The sequence below is a fragment of the Camellia sinensis genome, chromosome 6 (genome assembly GCF_055761805.1).
Source record: "Camellia sinensis isolate YWXY chromosome 6, ASM5576180v1, whole genome shotgun sequence".
Taxonomy (NCBI): Eukaryota; Viridiplantae; Streptophyta; class Magnoliopsida; order Ericales; family Theaceae; genus Camellia; species Camellia sinensis.
In genome coordinates, this window is record NC_138966.1 from 162,124,934 (window position 1) to 162,145,575 (window position 20,642).

Genomic DNA, 20,642 nt, shown 5'->3' on the forward strand with positions numbered 1-20,642 from the left:
CGACATCAATGATAAAAAATTTGAAGGCGAAAGAAAGGAAGGAAAAGCAACACGATCCAGAATTTCAATATCCCAAAGTTGCGAAAGTGACTAGAGCTTCAAAACAAGCTGCAAAGCAAACTGAGCAAACCACGAACGACAAAGAAGTACTTGATGCTGATGCATACGTCTTGCCTGAACCTATAAACATCAGAAAATCTTGGGTCTTTCCACAAACTCTACTGATTTCAAGATTGATAAAAGATCATGTAAAAGACATCTTGCAGCACATATCAAATGTGTCTGGATTTGAGTAAGTACAACAAATAAAATAGTAGATAACAAACAACAAATTACAAACTTATATTGCATTAATAACAACTAAATCCCTTCTTTGTTATCTTGTAAGGCTTTAATTTGAACAAGTGAGTTGAATCTCATTACCTTTGAAGACATTGGAAACCTAATAAAGCAAAAAGAAATTGCCAACAATGTAAGTATTTCATCAAAATTTCTCTACAATGTTCCATCAACCTTTATAAACCAATATTACAATTATAAATCATATTTTTCAGGTCATTGATGGCTATGGAGAGATCCTTTTGGCTGACCAAATGAGGGAAAGACAAAAACTAATTTCATTTTTTTTCATATCCATGGGCTTAGTATGTTACTACTATTTTATTTGATTTTCTCTGGAATTTACTTACTACTTTCTTTTCTTAAGATACTTCTTGAAGTCAGTTGTGTCACTAATCTAATTTTCTCTGGCTAGTTATGTGCATTTAAAATTTCTTTGTGTATATTTCTTAAATTCCTGTCATTTTAACTTTCTCATAACATAACCATTTTTTGATTTTCTCTGACCACAAAATTTCATCAAGATAACAGAAAATCAAGCTTTTCGAGTGTCCTTATTTGACAAACATATTGAAACAGCATAGAGGAACTACAGGTTCCTCCATTTCCCAATAAATACTGGAGGTAATAAGAAGTCCACACATGAAAATCACTGGACATTGCTTGTCCTGGACAAACAAGACAATTTATGGAGGTTCTATAACTCATTGAGGCCAAGGAGGGATGATGCAGAAGACAAATATGTCATAGATGCAAAACAATTGGCAACGAGTGCAAATTTCTCTGATCCATCATAATCTTTATGTGATGATAATTTTCATAGAATCCCATTGATTTGTCTGTAAATTTCTCTGTTATTTAAAAATTATTTTTTGTAGCAAGATTATGTGGAGAATTTTTTGAAAGTTTGCCTTGAAAGAAAGGCTCAATCACAACCCTCTTTCAAATTGATAAACTCACAAAACACAAGTTATGACTTTTAGTATGTCAACAATGCTCCACAACAAAAAAGTGATTCGTAAGTTTCATACATCTATAAATAAGATAATCTGATTTGCATGTTTCTTAAAACTAACCATACCTATAATTTGTATGCAGTATGGATTGTGGCCTCCTTGTCTGCTATATAATGAAACAATATAGCAAGCATGAACCTATCAGCTCCAAATTGTCCACACAAGAGATAAGGTTGATGAGGGTAGAACTCATAGAGAGATTTGTAACCGAAGTTGGCCGGTCATGGACTGAACTAATTGAAATACCTTCAGAAGAAGAACCAAAAATGTAATAGTGAAACTAGTGAAAGGAAGACAATGTACATATCCACACAGAGAAAATTGTCTCACATATATGTATATATCCATACAGTATTAACCATTCATCTTTTTGTTGATACATTGAAGGAATGATGATTCTTCACTAATGTAAATTTCATTTTTTTTTTAATTTGACTAATGTAAATTTCATCTATCGATGGTTAAATATATATATATTTTTTATTGTGATTGTCAACACAATCCACACAGAGAAAATTGTCTGCAAAAATTTCTGTGGTATGATATTACAAGAAATTCATAGAGAAATTTAACTTGTATCGTCCCAAGGGGATGCCTATATGATCATGTAATCTATAATGCTTTGTGTTCGTACAAAACAATCATCAAACTCAACAAAACACAAAGTGCACAGTAATTTTATTTGCCACTGGAAAATTTCGCTGGATGAATTTCAAATTTCAAAACACAATGCCCAGATAGTTTTCTCTGATAGTGGAAAATTTCTCCGGATGAAATTGATGGATTCAAATGGTGACAGAAAATGGAATTTCTGAGTTGTGAATTTCTCTGGGTTGAGTGATTTGGAGATGAGGAATTTCTCTGGGTTGGTGAGGAAAATTTCTCTGACTTTGACAAAAATTTCTGAGTTGAAGTGAGTTCAGAGAAATTCTTCCCTAGTCCAGAAAAATTCTCAACACAGAGAAATTTCAAAAGAGCTTAATTTTGTTTCTTGGTTGTACTCAGTGCAATAATTTGGTGTATGCTCTGTCTGGTGTGCACATTTCTTGAAATGACTGATATGAAGTTACCAAAAATTCACAGAGAAATTTAACTCATATCATGCCAAAAAAGGTGCCTATATGATCATGCAATCTCTAATGCACTGTGTTAGTACAAAACAATTATCAAATTCAAAAAGCACAATCCACACAGTACTTTTCTCTGTCGTTGTCAAATTTATGTGGATGAATTTGAAGCTTCAAAACACAATACACAGAGAATTTTCTCTACCATAGGAAAATTTCTCTGGATGAATTTGACAGGTATTACAAACCCACTGCCTATAGTATATATCAACAAACACACTGCACACTTTAACTGATTTGGAAAATTTCTCTGGATAAATTTGATTGACATTATTATATACACTGTCTAAAAAATACATTTCACAAAACAAAATACACAAAGTAATCATCAAATGTATTATTCAATCAATAAAATGTATAATCCTCAACTATTTAACAAAGGTTCCTTGCATGTCCTCTTATTATGGTGACCAATACTCTCACAACGACTACACTTAATCACTCTTTTAAACTCTCCAGTAGAAGCAATTCTATTCTTCTTCGGCCTCTCAGCTGGTCTCTTGCTCAATAGAGGTAAAATCATAACATCTTTAATGCTATACAGAGGTTTTTCAATAATTGGAACTGGGCCAATCGAAAACGAGTATGCTTGACGATACATATCAGCACGAAAAAATGGTTCAACAAATGAATTCAAATTCTTTCCACTCCTAAAAATTGCAGCAACAACATGTTGACATGGATACCCATTTATTTCCCATTTTCAACATGAACAAGTTTTCAACCCAAGATCAACCATAACCGAAGGAAAACAATGCACTTTAAAGACATTATCAGATGATAAACTAACATTCCATGTCCTCCCATCCAAAAAAGACCTCTCCAATACACTATCCATACGAGGACACAGAACTTTATTCCATTTACTAGAGAGCAGCCTCCTATCAGACCTCATATTCATGATTTGCAACTGTATCCTGTCCACCAAATTTGTTATTGGCAAATGTCGAGCTTCTCGTATCCATGAATTGAATGACTCAACAACATTTGAATACATCTCACCATAACGTTTCCCCTCAAAATATGCATCACTCCAATTTTCATACGGTAAACTTCTCAAGAAAACACTCACAATGTCTCCTCCCTCACTTTTTAATTCATTTAACTTGAAATGAAATGATGCCTTTGTTGGAGCATATGCACATTCTGAAAACTTGGACACAATAGTCTCCCTAGCCAAATTTGTGTTTCCACATGACAACTTATCCCTCAAATTTCTCTTTAGATGTTCAAGACAAAATCTATGAAAGCAGTTAGGGAAAAACCTAGCAATTCCCTCTACAATACCACAATGTAGATCTGATATGAAACTTATCACCCTTTCCGATCTCAATACTCCACATAAATGTTCAAGAAACCAACACCAATTGTCTTTATTCTCAGTATCAACAACAGCAAAAGCAACAGAAAAAAAACCTACAAAACAAACAGGAACAAGCATATTAGATATACACATGTAGAGAAAATAGAACAATAAACAACCAGAGAAATTTGACACTGCCAACATTCAGAGAAAATTTACTTAGTGTCTAACTCCAGAGAAAATTCACACATTGGAAACATCCAGAGAAAATTGACTTAGTGACCAACTACAGAGAAAATTCACACAATCATAATATCCAGAGAAAATTCACTTAGTGACCACCTACAAATACAATTCACACAATGACAACGTCTAGAGAAAATTCACACACTGACCAAAATCCAGTGAAAATTCTCACAGTGGCCACAACCATAGAAAATCCACACAGTGACCAGAACTAGAGAAAATTCAAAGTGTTAGAGAAAAATCACATTCACTCAATTCCTACATGTATAGAAAATTCATATATTTAGATATATTTAGATATATTTACAATTATCTTTATTCCCATCTTTCCCCGTTACAGCAAGCATAACTCCTTTGTATCATCCTTTCAAAAATGTTCTATTAAGAAAAAGCAATGACTGACAAGATTTGAAACCAGCAATGCATGCATGAAAAGCCATAAACACTCTTTTGAAACGCTTGTTATCTTCAAAATGTAACTCAAAATGACTACCTGGATTGTTCTTCAATGATTCATCAAAATACCATCGTAATTGATCAAATGACAAACAAGAATCCCCATATGTACTACATTTTGCTTTTTCAACATCCAACCAACCACAGTTATAACTGATTGAGACCCCATACTTGTCTTTCATTTCTTTGACAACATCCACTGGACGAGTTAAAGGTTTTGCACTTACCTCTTCAAGTATCAGCCCAGAAACTAAGCTGGAAGTCATCCTAACATGTTTACTCGTACGAACCGCCACACTACACGTATGTTCATTGTTCAAAGTCCTTATGTAGAAGAACCCATTTTTTTTTCAACTGAAGCATGTACACTCCACATACATCCCCCTTGATTTCTTATATGCACATTCTGCCGTAACTCTCAGCTTGTCATTTTTAACATATGTAAACTGAAAACCAACCTCAATAGCATACTTGCATAAAAAAGTACGGAACTCAACCACACCACCCTCAAACTTTTGTCCAACACTTGTAATATTATTCGCCAACCAGCTGATAATAACACCTTTTCTTGGTGAGAACAAAACTTAGAGAGTGAATTCCTTTCAATATCTACCAGCCTATCACACTCACTATCCACAACATCTACCCAATTAGACCCCACTTCATCCTCTTCATCAGAAGTACTACATCTAGTAACTGAAACATCAACTATATCAACACCGCGTGCACAAACAACCCTCAACATATTCAGAAAATCAATATCATTTCGAACCATACAATTCGGATGGCCCACAATAGAATATGAAATACACATAGTCTCAGGTTTCAAATTCTTCCATGTTTTACACAAAATGCCAACCAATTCCTCAAAATTCAATTCGCATGAAACATTAATGTCAATAGTATCATTCCCATATTTGCACAGTAACAACACTGCACTATCCATTGAAACTGAAAAAAAAAATAAGAAAAATAATTTGTTTAACATAAAAACACTTCACAATAACAACATAAAAGTCCAGAGAAATTTCTAAAAATTATAACTTTCTCTGGACTTAAAATAAAAGTCCAAAGACATCTACAAACTTGTATTCACCTTCAATATGACAAAAAACAAAATCACAGAAACTTAATGAATCCAGAGAGAATCACAGAGAAATTTACTGCTAACTATTAAACACAATCATAAAAAAAAATCACACAGAATATCTCTTATGAAATTATAGGCTTCTCTGTGATTTTCACCTCACTACAAGCTAACAATTTTTTATGCGTCATTCTGCAATATTGCATTCATAGAAAAATCCAGAGAAATTTACAAACTTATATACACCTTTAAGATAACAAAAAACACTGCATTGTCCATCTAAACTGAAAGAAAAAACACAAAAAATAACATTTGCTTAGAGAAACAAAAACTTCTATTCATCTTCTACAAACATATAATTTTCTCTGAACTATAAATTGAAAGTGAATAACAAACTTATAATTTTTTCTGAACTACAAATAAAAATTCAGAGAAATTTATGAACTTACATTCACTTTCTCAGATTCTATCTGCATTAGAAACTTCTAATAATATGTCCATATGCACTTATAATTTTCTCTATGATTTTCGTTGGATTATAATAACAAATTTACAATTTTCTCTGGACTATACCAATAAAAATGCAGAAAATGAAATTTTTTTGGTTTGAAAAAATATAGAACAAAACTTATCATTGATCAGTATGTTGATAAAAAACAGAGAACGAAAAATGAACTATAAATATCAAAATCAACTACACTGTCAACACTATTTGAAATTGATCAAAAAACAAAGAATGAAAAATTAATTTCAAAAATAAAAATCAACTCTATCAAGCTGGCTTCTCTCTAAACAAAAATTCAAAACAAAAATCAAAATTTATGTGGAATCTAAATAGAAAACAAACCTGATTCAACTTCACTCAAAAACTTACGCGATCAACACACTGTCAACACTCTTTGAAATTGATCAAAAAACAGAAAATCAAAAATTAATTCTAAAAATAAAAATCAACTCTATCAAGCTGGCCTTTCTCTAAACGAAAATTCAAAACAAAAATCAAAATGCATGTGGAATCTCCATCGAAAACAAACCTGTTTCAACTCTACTGAAAATCTATGCGATCAACACACTCTAACACCACTAAAATCTCCGACGAAATCTCCGATGAAAACTACACGATCGTAGCAATCTTTCTCGTCAACTCCACTGAAATCTCCGACGAAACCTCCACCGTGAAGTCAACAATATAATATTCAAACAAATTTCTCGTCAACTCCACTGCAATCTCCGACAAAATCTCCACTGTGAATTCGGTTTCCAAAATCTCACCGTGAAGTCAACAATATAATATTCAAACAAATTTATCTTATAAAAGAAAGGTAATTTAAGTACTTTACAATTTAAAATAAATTTGAGGAATCTTAACCATCAAAACATATTATTTTAAATCTCTCCTCCTATCAAAAATAGAGGAGGGACCTTAGGTCAATTTATTCCAATTTTAACCACATACATCACATCTCTCTCCTATTTGTGTGAATAATTTCAACAGCGGCGAACATTTCGGCAGCCTCATGATGACTCATATCCTCTCAAATCGAAAACCCAAAAATACCAAATCCCAAATCACCTTTCTTTCAATTTTCTTTCATCTATTTTTTTTTTTTTTAAAATTATCAACAATTTTGATTTTTTCTTTTCATCTCAAAATTTTTTTTTATTAAGGACAATCATAAATTTTTTTTTTAAAAAAAGGTTTAACATATAATACCACTATTATCAAAATATTAAACTTTAAAATAATATAACGTTTGATATAAATATTGATTTTTAATAAACTTAATATTTTTAAAATTCTCTCATTAAGATCTATCAAATAAAATCGATGTTGACTATGAAATTCTTAAAAAAAAAAATTATTATCATCAAAATTGATATAAATAATAATATATTACTTTCTTTGACAATAATATATTATTCTTATTCATAGTAATATATTATTTTAATAATATTATTCAAGAAAATAAAAAAAAAAATTATTTTTACTCAATTACACGCCTTCTGTTAGAAATAAGTTGAACGGTATGTTTTTACCAAATAAAGGCCCCAGGAAGAATCCATTTTTTCCTTTCCCTATAAATCAATGGTCACAATTAATCGACAGCTAGATACCATCATAAAACAAAATAAATGGTCACAATTGATCGACAGCTAGATACCATTATAAAACAATATTCTCTCTAAAAAAATGTTAGGACCTAAATATTTTATTAATATTATACTAAGAGCTTATTTGAGGTGGGTTTTTCTTTTTATATTTTTGAGTTACATTATTTTATATTTTTTACATATATTTTTATAAAAATTAAAAATATATTTATTTAAATTATTTTAAATAATTCTTAAAGGGTTGTTTGGGGTGTCCTAAATACGTGTACTTTTTGTCTTTTTAGACTAAAAAATTGAGGAAGAAAATATAGATGTTGGGGTTAATTTTTTGACTTTTTATGAAAAAATGTGTAATAAAAAATTATAAAAATTGGTTTGTAGGAGAAAATTAGGATTGTGAGTTGTGCAGCCGCAATTGTTGACTTTTGATGAATAGTGTTAACTTTTTAACTTTTTGAATAACTTTTTGATTTTTTAACTTTTCCTGGACATGTCAAACTTGGCCTAAATATGTGTATTAAGTGTTATATGCATACAAGACATTAGGCCTCGTTTGTTTTTTTAGTAATTTTTTAATTTTTTGATTAAAAAATGATATAAAAAAAATTAGCATGTTTGGAATGATTTTTTTAACTTTTTACGAAAAGATGTATAAAAAGTAAAGAGAAAATGAAATTTTTAACTTTTTTATATAAATTATTGACTTTTTAATTTTTTTATATAAATTATTGACTTTTTAATTTTTAGGGCAAATTACAAACACTCCATCGAGGTTTGGTAAAAATACAGATTTTCTCATGAGATTTGAGAAATTACAAATTGCTCATTGAGGGTCAAATTTTCATAACAAATTAGGGAAAATTAGGGGTGAATAGTATGAAAATAAAAACCTCAGGAGACAATTGTTATGAAAATAAAAACCTCAGGGGTCAATTTGTTATGAAAATATAAACCTCAAGGGGCGGGATGTAATTTTTTAAACCTCAGGGAGGAATCTATATTTTCACCAAATCTCGAGCGGATGTTTGTAATTTGTCCTAATTTTTTTAATGATTTTTTAACTTTTTAATTAAAAAAATCACTCGTCAAACAACGCGTTAATAGTCCCGTTTGATAAAGATGTGGAAAAGCGATTATAGATTATAACTTAACAGATTATGGCTTATAGTTTGGTACAACTGTGAGATTTAGATTTAAGCAGCAGAGTAGTGTTTGGTTAATAAGCTATAAAATAGCTTTTCACTGTATAATTATCTTTTATGCTCTTATATGATATAAAAATGATTATTTTGTCATTTTTTTCAGTTTTAATTTTAAAAAAATTATTTCATTAATAAAAGTTAATATAATTAGTATAAATTAATATAAAAATTGATACATTTGATAAAAATGTAATGAAAGTATTGTTATTATAATTTTTTTTCATTATAAATTAATTAGTATCAATTAATTGCTTAATTAGTATCAATTAATACTAAAATTATTAATTAGTATCAATTAATGACTTAATTAGTCTCAATTAATACTAAAATTATTAATTAGTATAAATTAATATTAATAATTAATTTTTATTAGTGTCAATTAATATTAATAGTCAACCATTGTTATTAATTAGTATCAATTAATAATTAATTCATTACAAAAGTATATAATATTAATTTATTAATAATTAATACCAATTAATATTTATTTTTTAATTAATATTGATTTTTTTTTATTTTTCTTCAGAAATATACAATTTTTTATTTTTTAATTAATATAAAAATATACAATATGAATTTATTAATAATTAATACCAATTAATATTTATTTTTTAATTAATATTGATTTTTTCTTTTTCTTTAGAAATATACAATTTTTTCTTTTTTTAATTAATATTAATATTAAAATTTGGGTATTGATGAGGGTATTTAAGTAATTTTAGCCCCTATACCAACTGCGCATTTAAGTCAAAAAATTTAAGCACTCCTGACCAACTTTTGAGCTAAGTTGAGAAATAGCTTAATTTAAAGTATAAGCTGGTTAACTTAAGTTATACTAAACACAACATTTTAACTTAAATTAAGTTAAAAACTGAAATAAACAGCTTATAAGCTCTACCAAACAAACTTAATGGCTCTGTTTGGTAGAGCTGTGGGAAAGTGATTATAACTAATAGTCTAATAGTTTATAACTTATAACTGTGAAGATAAATTGATTTTTTACTTATAAATTAAGCTTCTCATCTCCTATTTAAAGAATAAATTAATTTTTAATTTATAAAACAATATAAAATATATAATTAAGTTAAATTAAATCTATCAAAATAACTTAAATTAAACGAGAAATTGAAATAAATTGGAAAGAAGGCGAATATAACATTTGATAGCGTAGTCTCTCTCTAAAAAACCAGAGGCTCTTCAATTTCAACCACACATCACATCTCTCTGCTCTTTGTGTGAAGAATTTCAACAGCGGCGAACCTTTCGGCAGTTTAACGATGACTCATATCCTCTCAAATCGAAAACCCAAAATCCCAAATCCCAAATCACCTTTCTTTCAATTTTCTTTTATCTATTTTTTTTAATTATCAACAGTGTTGATTTTTTTCTCTTCATCTCATCAATTCACTATTCAATTCTCAAATCAATTCACCAAAAATCCATGTATGATTCGCAACTTGGATGTTTCCAATTTATTGATTCGCTGATTGTGTATATATAGGTATATGTTATATATATATACATATGTATATATCGATTGGTTCTTGTGTTTGTTTCCTTGATTCTTGATCTAACGCGGTAACCAGAGGGAACGTGATCGCGAAAGAGCTCAGGCTCGAAACGGCGGCAAAGGCAAGGGCAAAGATGATGGCTTGACCCCTGAACAGCGTCGCGAAAGGTTCAATTTTTAACCCTAAATTTCAATCTTGATTTGGGTTTTCAGTTTTAAGGTTCAAATTTTAATCCTATATTTCAATCTTGATTAGGGTTTTCTGTTTTTTTAATTGTTACGTGAAATGTTCAAATTTTAATCCTAAATTTAAATCTTTTTTAGGGTTTTTAATTTTGTTTATTGTTACGTGAAAGGTTCCAATTTTAATCCTAAATTTAAATCTTGATTAGGGTTTTTCTGTTTTGTTTCTTGTTACGTGATAGGTTCAAATTTTAATCCTAAATTTAAATCTTGATTAGGGTTTTCAATTTTGTTTATTGTTACGTGAAAGGTTTAAATTTTAATCTTGATTAGGGTTTTCTGTTTTGTTTATTGTTATGTATATATATAGGGATGCGAAGGCGCTTCAAGAGAAGGCTGCAAAGAAGGCTGCAGGGGCCGCAGGCAATGCCGGAGGTAAAAGCAACAACAAGAAATAACAGATCTGGAAACATAATTGTTTTGAAAATTCATGTTTAGTTTGATGATGATGAGGATGGTATTTGTGTTATGGTTGTTGTTGTGACTGCATGTTTTGTGGGTTTGTGTTCTTTGGATCTGTTTTTGGAGTAAAGAAACAGTTATATTTTACTTTCTAATTCTGTGTTGGCTATTGACATGTGATTAATAAAATCTAGTTGTTCTGTTGTTCATAATAGCTACTTCCTAATTTTTGGATTCTGTTGTTGTTCGCATTCAATTTCTTGTTATGAGAATTTTATGTGACCAAGTTCAAAGTGTTTTATTTCTGTTTATGATACGTACTTCGTTTAATATGTAATTTGGGTAATGTGCAAAATGATTTCTTTCTATTTTGATTGTAATGTAAAAATGAAGAATTCATGATTGTTTTTTTTTTTTTTTGGGTGAATAAATTCATGATTGTTGTCCATGCCACGTGCCATGATTTAAAAAAATATATAAATCACCATGCTAAATTGTCCGTATTGTCTTGTATGTCTGATTTGTAAGTGTCCTTGCGTCATAATGTGATGCTATCAAAGTATGTCATCAAGACATATTGTTAAAAATGAGACAACCATGTAAAACTTCTGGTTTTTTAGAAATAGCATAGAAGAGTTAGAAATAGCATAGAAGTGGTTGATTCTTATTTTATGCTGCACAATTGGTATGTGATATGATGTTGGGCAACCTAGAAACCAAGATAGGACTATTTTCTGGGGAACTTATGGGAGAGACAAATTTGATAATACATTGGAGAATGAGAGAACTGAAGGAAGTACTAGAAAGTGGGGAAAGAAATAAATAAAAGCCAACTAGTATCACTTGTCCATCGCTAATAAGAAAAGTTGCACTCCATGAAATAGGGAGTCACTCGAGATAGCTCAGTTTCTATAACACAGTTCTTCCAAGGACTCTTTTATATTCCCTGTTCCATCAGCCAATCTTTCTTTGGATCAAACCTTAAATGTCTTGGTCCTTTTAATTAGTTTTCCTATTGCACCTCACATGAAGACCATATTAGAGACAATGGAGTTGATTGAATTTGTTATTGTTGCTCACATTTATTGCTAAATTTTGTGTAAGCTATGAGATACTAGTTACAGATTTTCTTCACCCAATCTTGCTCTGTTTGGATGCAAACCCAGCTTGCTAAGACCCCTGAAACTAGGTTTTAATTGAACCTTAAGCAAAAACATTGCTTTGTTTGAGGTTGTTGTCAGGGCTTGAGGCATTTGAATGTGACCTACATCTTAGCTAGTACATGGGAAACAATTCTAGGTGGAAATAGTATTTAAGAAAAGTGTGGAAATAGTATTTAAGAAAAGTGCAATTCTGAACTATCAGGTTATAAGCCTTACAAATGATTCTAGGATTAAAACTGTTGCAAGTTACAATGATTCATTCAGATGAACTCCATATTAGGACATTATATTTATACATACCGATGACTTGATTCTGACACAATCCAAAGCAGGATCATCCAAACTGATAGTGTTGAAGTGACCTGTAGTTTCAACAATTTGGACTCTTTTGTTGGACGTATAAACTTTGAATGTGATTGATGCACAATGGCACCTTCGTATTGAGGAATGCTGTGATGTGCTTATGGTGTATTGTCAGTTGATTTGGTTTAAGAGGGTGTTATACACGTCGAAAGGCCAAGACATACGTGTCTTTTGTGGTAGTATTTTCTGAATTATTATTGGTGAGTTGGAATAATGCCTTCACAAGCATCAAACGCATTTATTAAGGCCTAATTGCGTTTAGTTTTCGTTATTTTGGATAGTTTGGCTTTTCACACTTTTTTAGGTGTTGCCTTTTTTAATTTTTTCCCAATGAAAGACTATTGATCATAGGTGGCTAATGTAACTTTGGTGAGTTGTGAACGCTATGAATTAATTTTATTTAGACAATATGAGGAAAAGAAAAAAGATTGCCTTGAGTTATTTATTAACCAATAAAAATATTATGTTAGGGTCTCCATAGAGGAAATGTGGCGAGTTTTGAGAAAAAAAACTGAGCATTAGTTAGATAATTTGATGTAATTAATGACATGCGCGATGGAATGGTGACTAGTGTGAGAACCGTAAAGGGAAGAAATAAGTATATTTCCAATAAAAATAGCTTTATGTCAAGGATCAACACCATGTCCTTATTAGGATGATATTCCTTTGTGTATATTATTTGTGGACGATATAATTTTAGTTCATGAAACAAGAAAGTTTTAAGTTGAAATTGTGGTTAAATAGGATTAAGAAAAATATGTGGAGTGTACCTTTAGCAAAACGAGAATATTGAGATGAATGAGCGGTGTTCAAAGAAAAGATAAAAGAAGGAATGAGAATCTGTTGCGAAGAAGTCACCAGCGATTCCATTTGAAAATAAGATGATGGAAAACTGCTTGAGATAATATTATTGGATGAGACCAAAGTATTCTGTTTTCTGCACAACCAAAAAAACAAAAAAAAAAAAAAAAAAAACATTTTCTAGTCTTTTTTCCATTGGATTTAGAGGGCCCTATTGAATCTGTTTGTGCTAATTCTTTTTTAGATTTCTGCAGTTCATGTAAGTAGAAAAAGCACAAAGATTATCCCGAAAGAAACACACTGATAAACAATAGAAGTGACATTTGCGATTGAAATGTAATCTAAATGCGATGGATCAAAATTATTGTAGATGTATGAAAGTTGAAAAGGGATGGAGAGGGGCGAGACTTGAGCCCATCATCAAGCATGGTAAAGGATATGATTGTGCGTCTTTCCATCCATGAGATTTAATAATTCAATTCAGCACTTAAAATTAAATATATGAATCAAAAATAAATATAAAAATTGTTGACTTGATGGTCAAGTAGTTCCAAATAAAACTTCGTAGCTCGAAAAAAATGGGACTCGAATGGCCCGACCTCTCTCTCTCTCTATCTCTCCCCTCCTCAGCCTTGGTCTTTTTCTTCCTTCTAAATTGCGACGGTGATGGCGGCGCTAAAGAGGTTTGCGACAGTGGGCTCTCTCTCTCTCTCTCTCTCTCTTATATATATAGATCTATGTATACGCAGATCTAACCAGCACAGTATGTATATATATACAGATAAATCTGTGTGTATACACACAGATTTGTTCTTCTTCCTCCTCTCCTTTTCTCTTTCTCTCTTCTTCCTTCTCTTCTTCTTCCTCTGTTCTCTCTTTTCTTTCTGTTTCTTTCTTCCTTGGTTTTTTTTTCTTGTTTGATTTTTTTTTATTTTTCCTATCCTCTCTGCTCTATCTCTTTTCTCTCCTTTATCTCTTTTTTTTTATTTTTTTTTATTTTGAGTTATAAAAAAAAAAAAAAGAAGAAGATCTAGAAACACAGAGGATGACAGAGGGAACAAAAAAAAAAAAAAAAAAAAAGATGCCAAAACGACATTATTTTGACACATCGAGCCATTCAAGCCTAAATGAATTCAAGCTACCTAACGGGATTGGTTAGTTCCTATTTAGCCACTCGTTTTCTGTTTGGATCAACATTTTTACTAACTTTTCTAGTAATTTTTTTTAAAAAAAATCTTTTTTATCGGCATTTTAATAGCCCTTTAGTGTGGGTTCTACTTTACTGAAAGTCCAAATTGAAAGTAAAAATCCAAAAGCCCAAAAAAAAAAAAAAACACACGTAAAAAAAGCCAATCCAAACAAGTTAAATGTCAGGAGCTCAAATCCTCCTCCTCCTCTTCTTCCCCCTTCTTTTTTTTTTTAAATAAAAAAATAAATATGAGTAATGGCTTGTAAGAAGAAAAGTGGACCACAGGCCGAATATGTCTTGGGCTCTATGCAAACCCCAAGTCCAAGTCACGTTAGTCCGACTTATGTATACTCTCTGAATATTTAATGTATGGGTATTTAAAATATAAAAGAGTTAAATTTTAATTACACATTTTTTATAAAATATTTATATGCATGAATTTTGTGCACCTATATTTACTAGAGTTATAATCCTGGGTTGAAGCTGCTTATCTCAAACTTGGAGTATGTCACATAAACCAGTTTGAAAAATTCTCAAACACAATTTTCTACATAAATTCCATCTACTAGTAATTTTGAAATTATGAACAATAGTGGATGTATTTCGCATCATTATATATGAAATTTTTATATAAAAATTATGTTTGTGTAATTATTAAATTGGTTTTCTTGTTTGATTATATTTTCTTGCTTGTTCTCTCTCCAAATAGTAAATATTTGTTATTTCACTGTTTTTCCTTTTTTTAATGGCTCTAGTTTAATTCCAACAGCTCCTACAAAATTCTCCTCGAGTTATGAATAAAAAAGGGACTCGCTTACTGGAGGGTGTTGCTGGCTCACGAGGGGATCCCGTTTCAAGGATTCGAATCATTTAATGTGTAGAACTCGTCGAGCATTATATACTTGTAAAAAAATTACTTTGATCGAATATCGATAGCTATTTCATCGGATTAGATTTCTGTTAATTGTTTATTTTTTCACCGTTCATTTTTTTTATTATATAAAACTGATTTGATCACGTAACTATGGATATCCGATCAACGTAATTTTTTTTAAATATATATCATTCGACGATTTTTACATATTTAACGATTCAAATTATCACAACAAAATATATAATGGATCTCACAGATATAATAATACTGTCCAATCTGTCTAACTGGAGGGAACCAAACCCATTAAAAAATATATAAATAAAACTTGCGTGCATAGACATGGTGCATAGAACAAAAATTAGGAATGTGGTGTCAATAAGAATGGGACCCACCGCAGTTGAATAAATAAAAGGAATAAATCATTCGAATTTGTATTAGAACGGTTACGAGTTCGGCTCTCCTCTCCCTTTGATTGAAAAATAAATAAATAGAATAGAATGGAATAAAATTGTGTTGTGCTTCTAAACATATGTTTTAAGAGGTTCCCTATCATGTAATATTTACGTTTTGTAAATCTTTTTATTATTATTTACACGTGGGTGTGTAATATATACCTTGATGTTGTGTTTGGTTGGGAAATTTGATGAGAGATTTGGAAAGAAAAAGGGAAATGTTAGGTGAAATGTAAATAAAATATACCTACATTTCACCTAATTTCATATATCTTTTCCCTTTCTCTTTCCAATCCCTTCCCAAATCTCCCAACCAAACACAGCATGAATGTGTCTCAAATTGAGTTTTTTTCAAACATAGCTTGTTTTTTGACTTTTTAACTTTTTTACACAAAAAAAAAATTCACTAAAAAGACAGATTTTTCCCACAAAAGCTACCAAAAAACCAAAAAAGTCAAAAAATTAACTTTTTATCAACTTTCCAAAATACCACATAAATGTCTAAAAGTTGTAGCTCAAGCTTTCTCATCCATGATGTCTATCTCAAAATTTGCTTGTGTTTGATTGTTTTTAGCTAGTGTTTTTAGATGAAATTAAATGAAATGGTCCTTCTTTAATTTTTCTGTGGAATAATTATTTTTTTATAATAGTAAATAATAATTATATTTGTAATTTTTTTAAAAATTTTTTAGTGATAGAATAATCATTGCATTTCTGATCATTACATGGCTCATAAGCTAGCCAAGTATCATTTGACTACTCTTATTCACGCTAAAATGTAAACTTAAAAAATTAATAAAAAAAGTCAAAAATATATAAAAATATACAAAACAAACTAGTTATAATGATAATAATGATAGTTATAATTTAAAACAATGAAAACAAATTTGAATCTTTATAATGGAATTGTTGATGTTGAGAGTATTGTAGTTTATCTCGTCTTTGCATTTCTTGTTTGATTAAATTGATATTCCAGTTTTCCTGAAGTACATATAAGTCAAATATTCTTATTTTGAATGAATAAGAAATAATTTCATTTACACCATAAATATATTCACAAATTGTATATACTTATCAATCATACAGGTCAAGAGAGAGTTTTGAGTAATTAAAAAAGCATATGGAATCAATTTCAATTTTTCCCAAACATAATATATGCTGTTTGTGTGAATAGAAAAGAAAAATGTTTGGGGGCCCTAATTCTGTGGCTCAAATGTGGCTCAAATGGCCAAAACGACGTCGTTTTGGCCATTTTGATGTTGTTTTGTACTCAAAACGACGTCGTTTTGGCTATTTGAGCCACATTTGAGCCACAGAATTTGGGCCCTCTACCATTGCTCAATAGAAAATTATTCCTTGCAATGTAGATATACTTCAAAATATACTATTTTATGTATATGTTACATAGAGAGAGAGAGAGAGAGAGAGAGAGAGAGAGAGAGAGAGAGAGAGAGAGAGAGAGAGAGAGAGAGAGAGAGAGAGATTTAGGTTGTGAAGGCAAGCATCAATTGGTACACATATACAGTGGTCTAATATTGAAGTAGCTAGCTAGGGGCAAATTGACGTGCCATCCACGCCACTTTTCCATTCTCACCTCTCCTTAACATCCCATGTCAACTTCAAAATATTCAAGTTTCATAAAATTAAAAAAAAAAAATTGTGTTTTAATAGTCTCTTTATGCTAAGGATGTATAATTTTTTTTACATACATATCATTTTGTATGAATTTTTTATGTATAAATTTTGTTTATATAACATTACTTTTGTCAAATTTGATAGGACGGTTTCTCACTATTTCTTTTGTCATGTGGTCTACAAATGGCATTTCTCCCCAGCATTATGCAAGAAAATAATTATAACAAAAAAAATAATACACATTTTTTTTACCATTAAAGCAACGATGTGAAATTGGAGGATTGATTAATGCAAGGGGTCAAATTATGTGTATAGCGTTATTAAAATGGCAAATCCACTAGAGATTGTTGCTAATAGATTTTTTAGTATATAATAATACTATCATTTATTTTTCTAACAATTTAAACTTTAAAAGATGAACATAAGATTTATAATCTATTCTAATGCTATATTAAATTCTTGACCACTAACTCATTTAACTCTTACTGAAGTAATTTTATTATTTATATCATTAACAATAAATATTGAAGCCCTCATTTCTCTAAGAATTTAAGCTTCGAGATGAGTCATGCTCCAAGGCCCAAAATTTACTTACATACCCAAAACAGAAAAAGGTGAGAGATGGCCATTTTGATTGCTTAAAATAACAGTGCCTTTCATTTAGGGGTCCCCTACCCTATTATTACCAGCCATATGTCTAAGCTCATATGGGTTGCTTTCATTAAACTCATGTCTTATTATTATTATTATTATTTTGTCATTGTCATTGGCATGCGAGACAAATAAAAATTGTGCAAACAAACAAGTCAATGCCATAAAAAAGTGCTTAAACACCCTTCTATGATGGAGTTGTTGTGGTTATTTATTGTATTATATTTTTATTAATCATGAACTTTTTTGTCATTTGGAGAGACGTGGTTGAACTAAACAAAATTATCTTAGGGTTTCCTCATGTCAAAGGGGAATGAATAATCCCGCCACATAAAACACAAAACTATATATAATTATTTATGTTATTTTCAGGTAAAACAAACACTTCTTGTTTTTAAAGATTTAAACCCTAGTCCATCACTAATATAATGGAAAAGATTAGCGGCCATCCATCATAATCTACAAATATTCTGAAGCGTGGCACATCGTTATTTGTTAGCTGACTAACACTTTTTAACATTAATTTTGCTTTCTAACAACTAACTATATCTTAACAATTTTAATTTGTCCAGTCTAGTTATGGTTAAAGTAATTAGATGATGATAAGATTAACAACATTGAATGATAATGATGATAAGATTAATGACATTGATAAACATGTTTTGTTTAAAATAAACCCTAAAAGTGCATTTGTTCATAGTTATAAATTAGGTCATATTTGTGGAGGTCATGATATTGGTGCTCATGAGGAAATGGGCAAGTTCAACTTAGTTTTCACAGGACAAGATAAGATTTTCCAATCAATCTTCATAGAGAGTTTGCTGGTTGTCTACGAATATGTATGACAATGTATATATATGTGTGTGTATGTGCATACATAAGCATATATGCATGATGTAATGACCATAAAGAATTAGGCAAATGGGTCTTCTTATTGAAGTCATGTATAGTTTACAAAATGGTATGAGCATATACATTAGGTGATTTACATGCTTTGCATTACGTTCATGTAGAGGATTATGATGATGATGATGATGATAACTAATGGTGATAATCAATTTGGCTTAGAGCTTATAATGGTTGTTATAATTTGCTATATTATAGTTGTCCTAGCCAAAAAAAAAAAAAACTAGTATCAAATTTGACAATGTTTTGTGCTAATTCAACTCACCCAAGCGAGAGTTTTGCATTAGTGGCTTGGACGTGAGACATCCATTGGGAAAAAACCATGCACCCCAACTTTATTAGACCCGTCTATCTGGCTCCCTTGTAGTGTATGGGCTTCTTTGCTCACAGGAAAGGGGGATTGCTATGGTTGGTCGCTCCCTCCTACCCTTTTTATTTGGCAAAAAAATATTACGCCATTAGAATAATATTGCTAAAGATGTCATTGTAATACTTTGGTTTCATTTTGGATGTGGATTGGTTTTTTGACTTTTTGACTATTTTAGCCTGGGTTAAAAAGTCTCGTTTGAGATGAATTTTTTGGCTTTTTTGACTTTTGTGAGAGAAAAAAATAAAATGATTATGATTTGGATGTGACATTTTGTCTTATTAGTTTTTTAGCTTATTTTGTTATTTGTGACTATTTTAACCCAAAATTGGAATGCCAAACGAAGGCTTTAGCATGTAAATTACAGCTATGGTATTGCAATTTTGACAATAACCACTAGAGTCCCTCTAATGGAGGAATGTTAGACAAAAAAACTAATGTAAAGGTAGATTCTCTTCCTATTGAAGCTCATGTAATGAGGTAGAAAGTAGGGTTGAGCTAGTGGTGTAAAACAAAAGCAAGAATAATTTGAACTAGAAGGATTCCATTTTGATGCAATTACTTTCAACTTTTGGGTTTTTCTTATGTTACTTTATGTGGGTCACATTAGAATATTTATGAATTTTTAGGCAGCTAAATCTGGATTTGGAGAGAAGGTTGTAAAAATGGGGCTGGTGTGGAGGCACTAGCAAACTTCCTAGTGAAAAAAGGTTAAAGGCACCCTAAAATAATAGTGGGCGAAAACAAAGCAGATGTGGAAGTTATTAGTCTAAAGCTAGAAGTGGTTGCAACAAATACAAGCCTATAGTATTTTATAGTCAGCTTATGCTGCTGAAAAAAAAAAAAGTACTTGTTTATTGGTAATGTTATGGAGCTTTAACCAAAAGGCTTTGTGGGTAGTTGTGAAAGTTGAGAAGCCAACGTCTCAGAAATTAGTAGACTGGGGATAAGTTTCTCTCTTTCTCTATTTTTTTATATATTAGAGGTAGTAGTTTGGGGATAAGATAATCTTTCTTATGACAAGACTTGAACTTTTGACCTCATAACTAGTGAGTTACAAGATTTCTGATCAAACTTGCGAATTTATTTCTTTATCAAAAACTTCAAATGGAGATGGATATGTTATTTGTGCAATGTATGCCAGTTGTATACATACAAAGTAAAACCATCATATTGTTTAGGCCATTAGTTGACATCT

At 30.5% G+C, this 20,642-nt stretch overlaps 1 non-coding gene across 1 annotated transcript; it reads left to right on the plus strand.

Moving 5' to 3' along the window:
* Positions 1-10,177: 10,177 nt before the first annotated feature.
* On the plus strand, positions 10,178-11,039 carry LOC114316484 (uncharacterized). Its single transcript, XR_014333424.1, has 2 exons — positions 10,178-10,566; positions 10,952-11,039. It is a non-coding gene; the product is annotated as an uncharacterized LOC114316484 (transcript).
* The last annotated feature ends 9,603 nt before the right edge of the window (positions 11,040-20,642 follow it).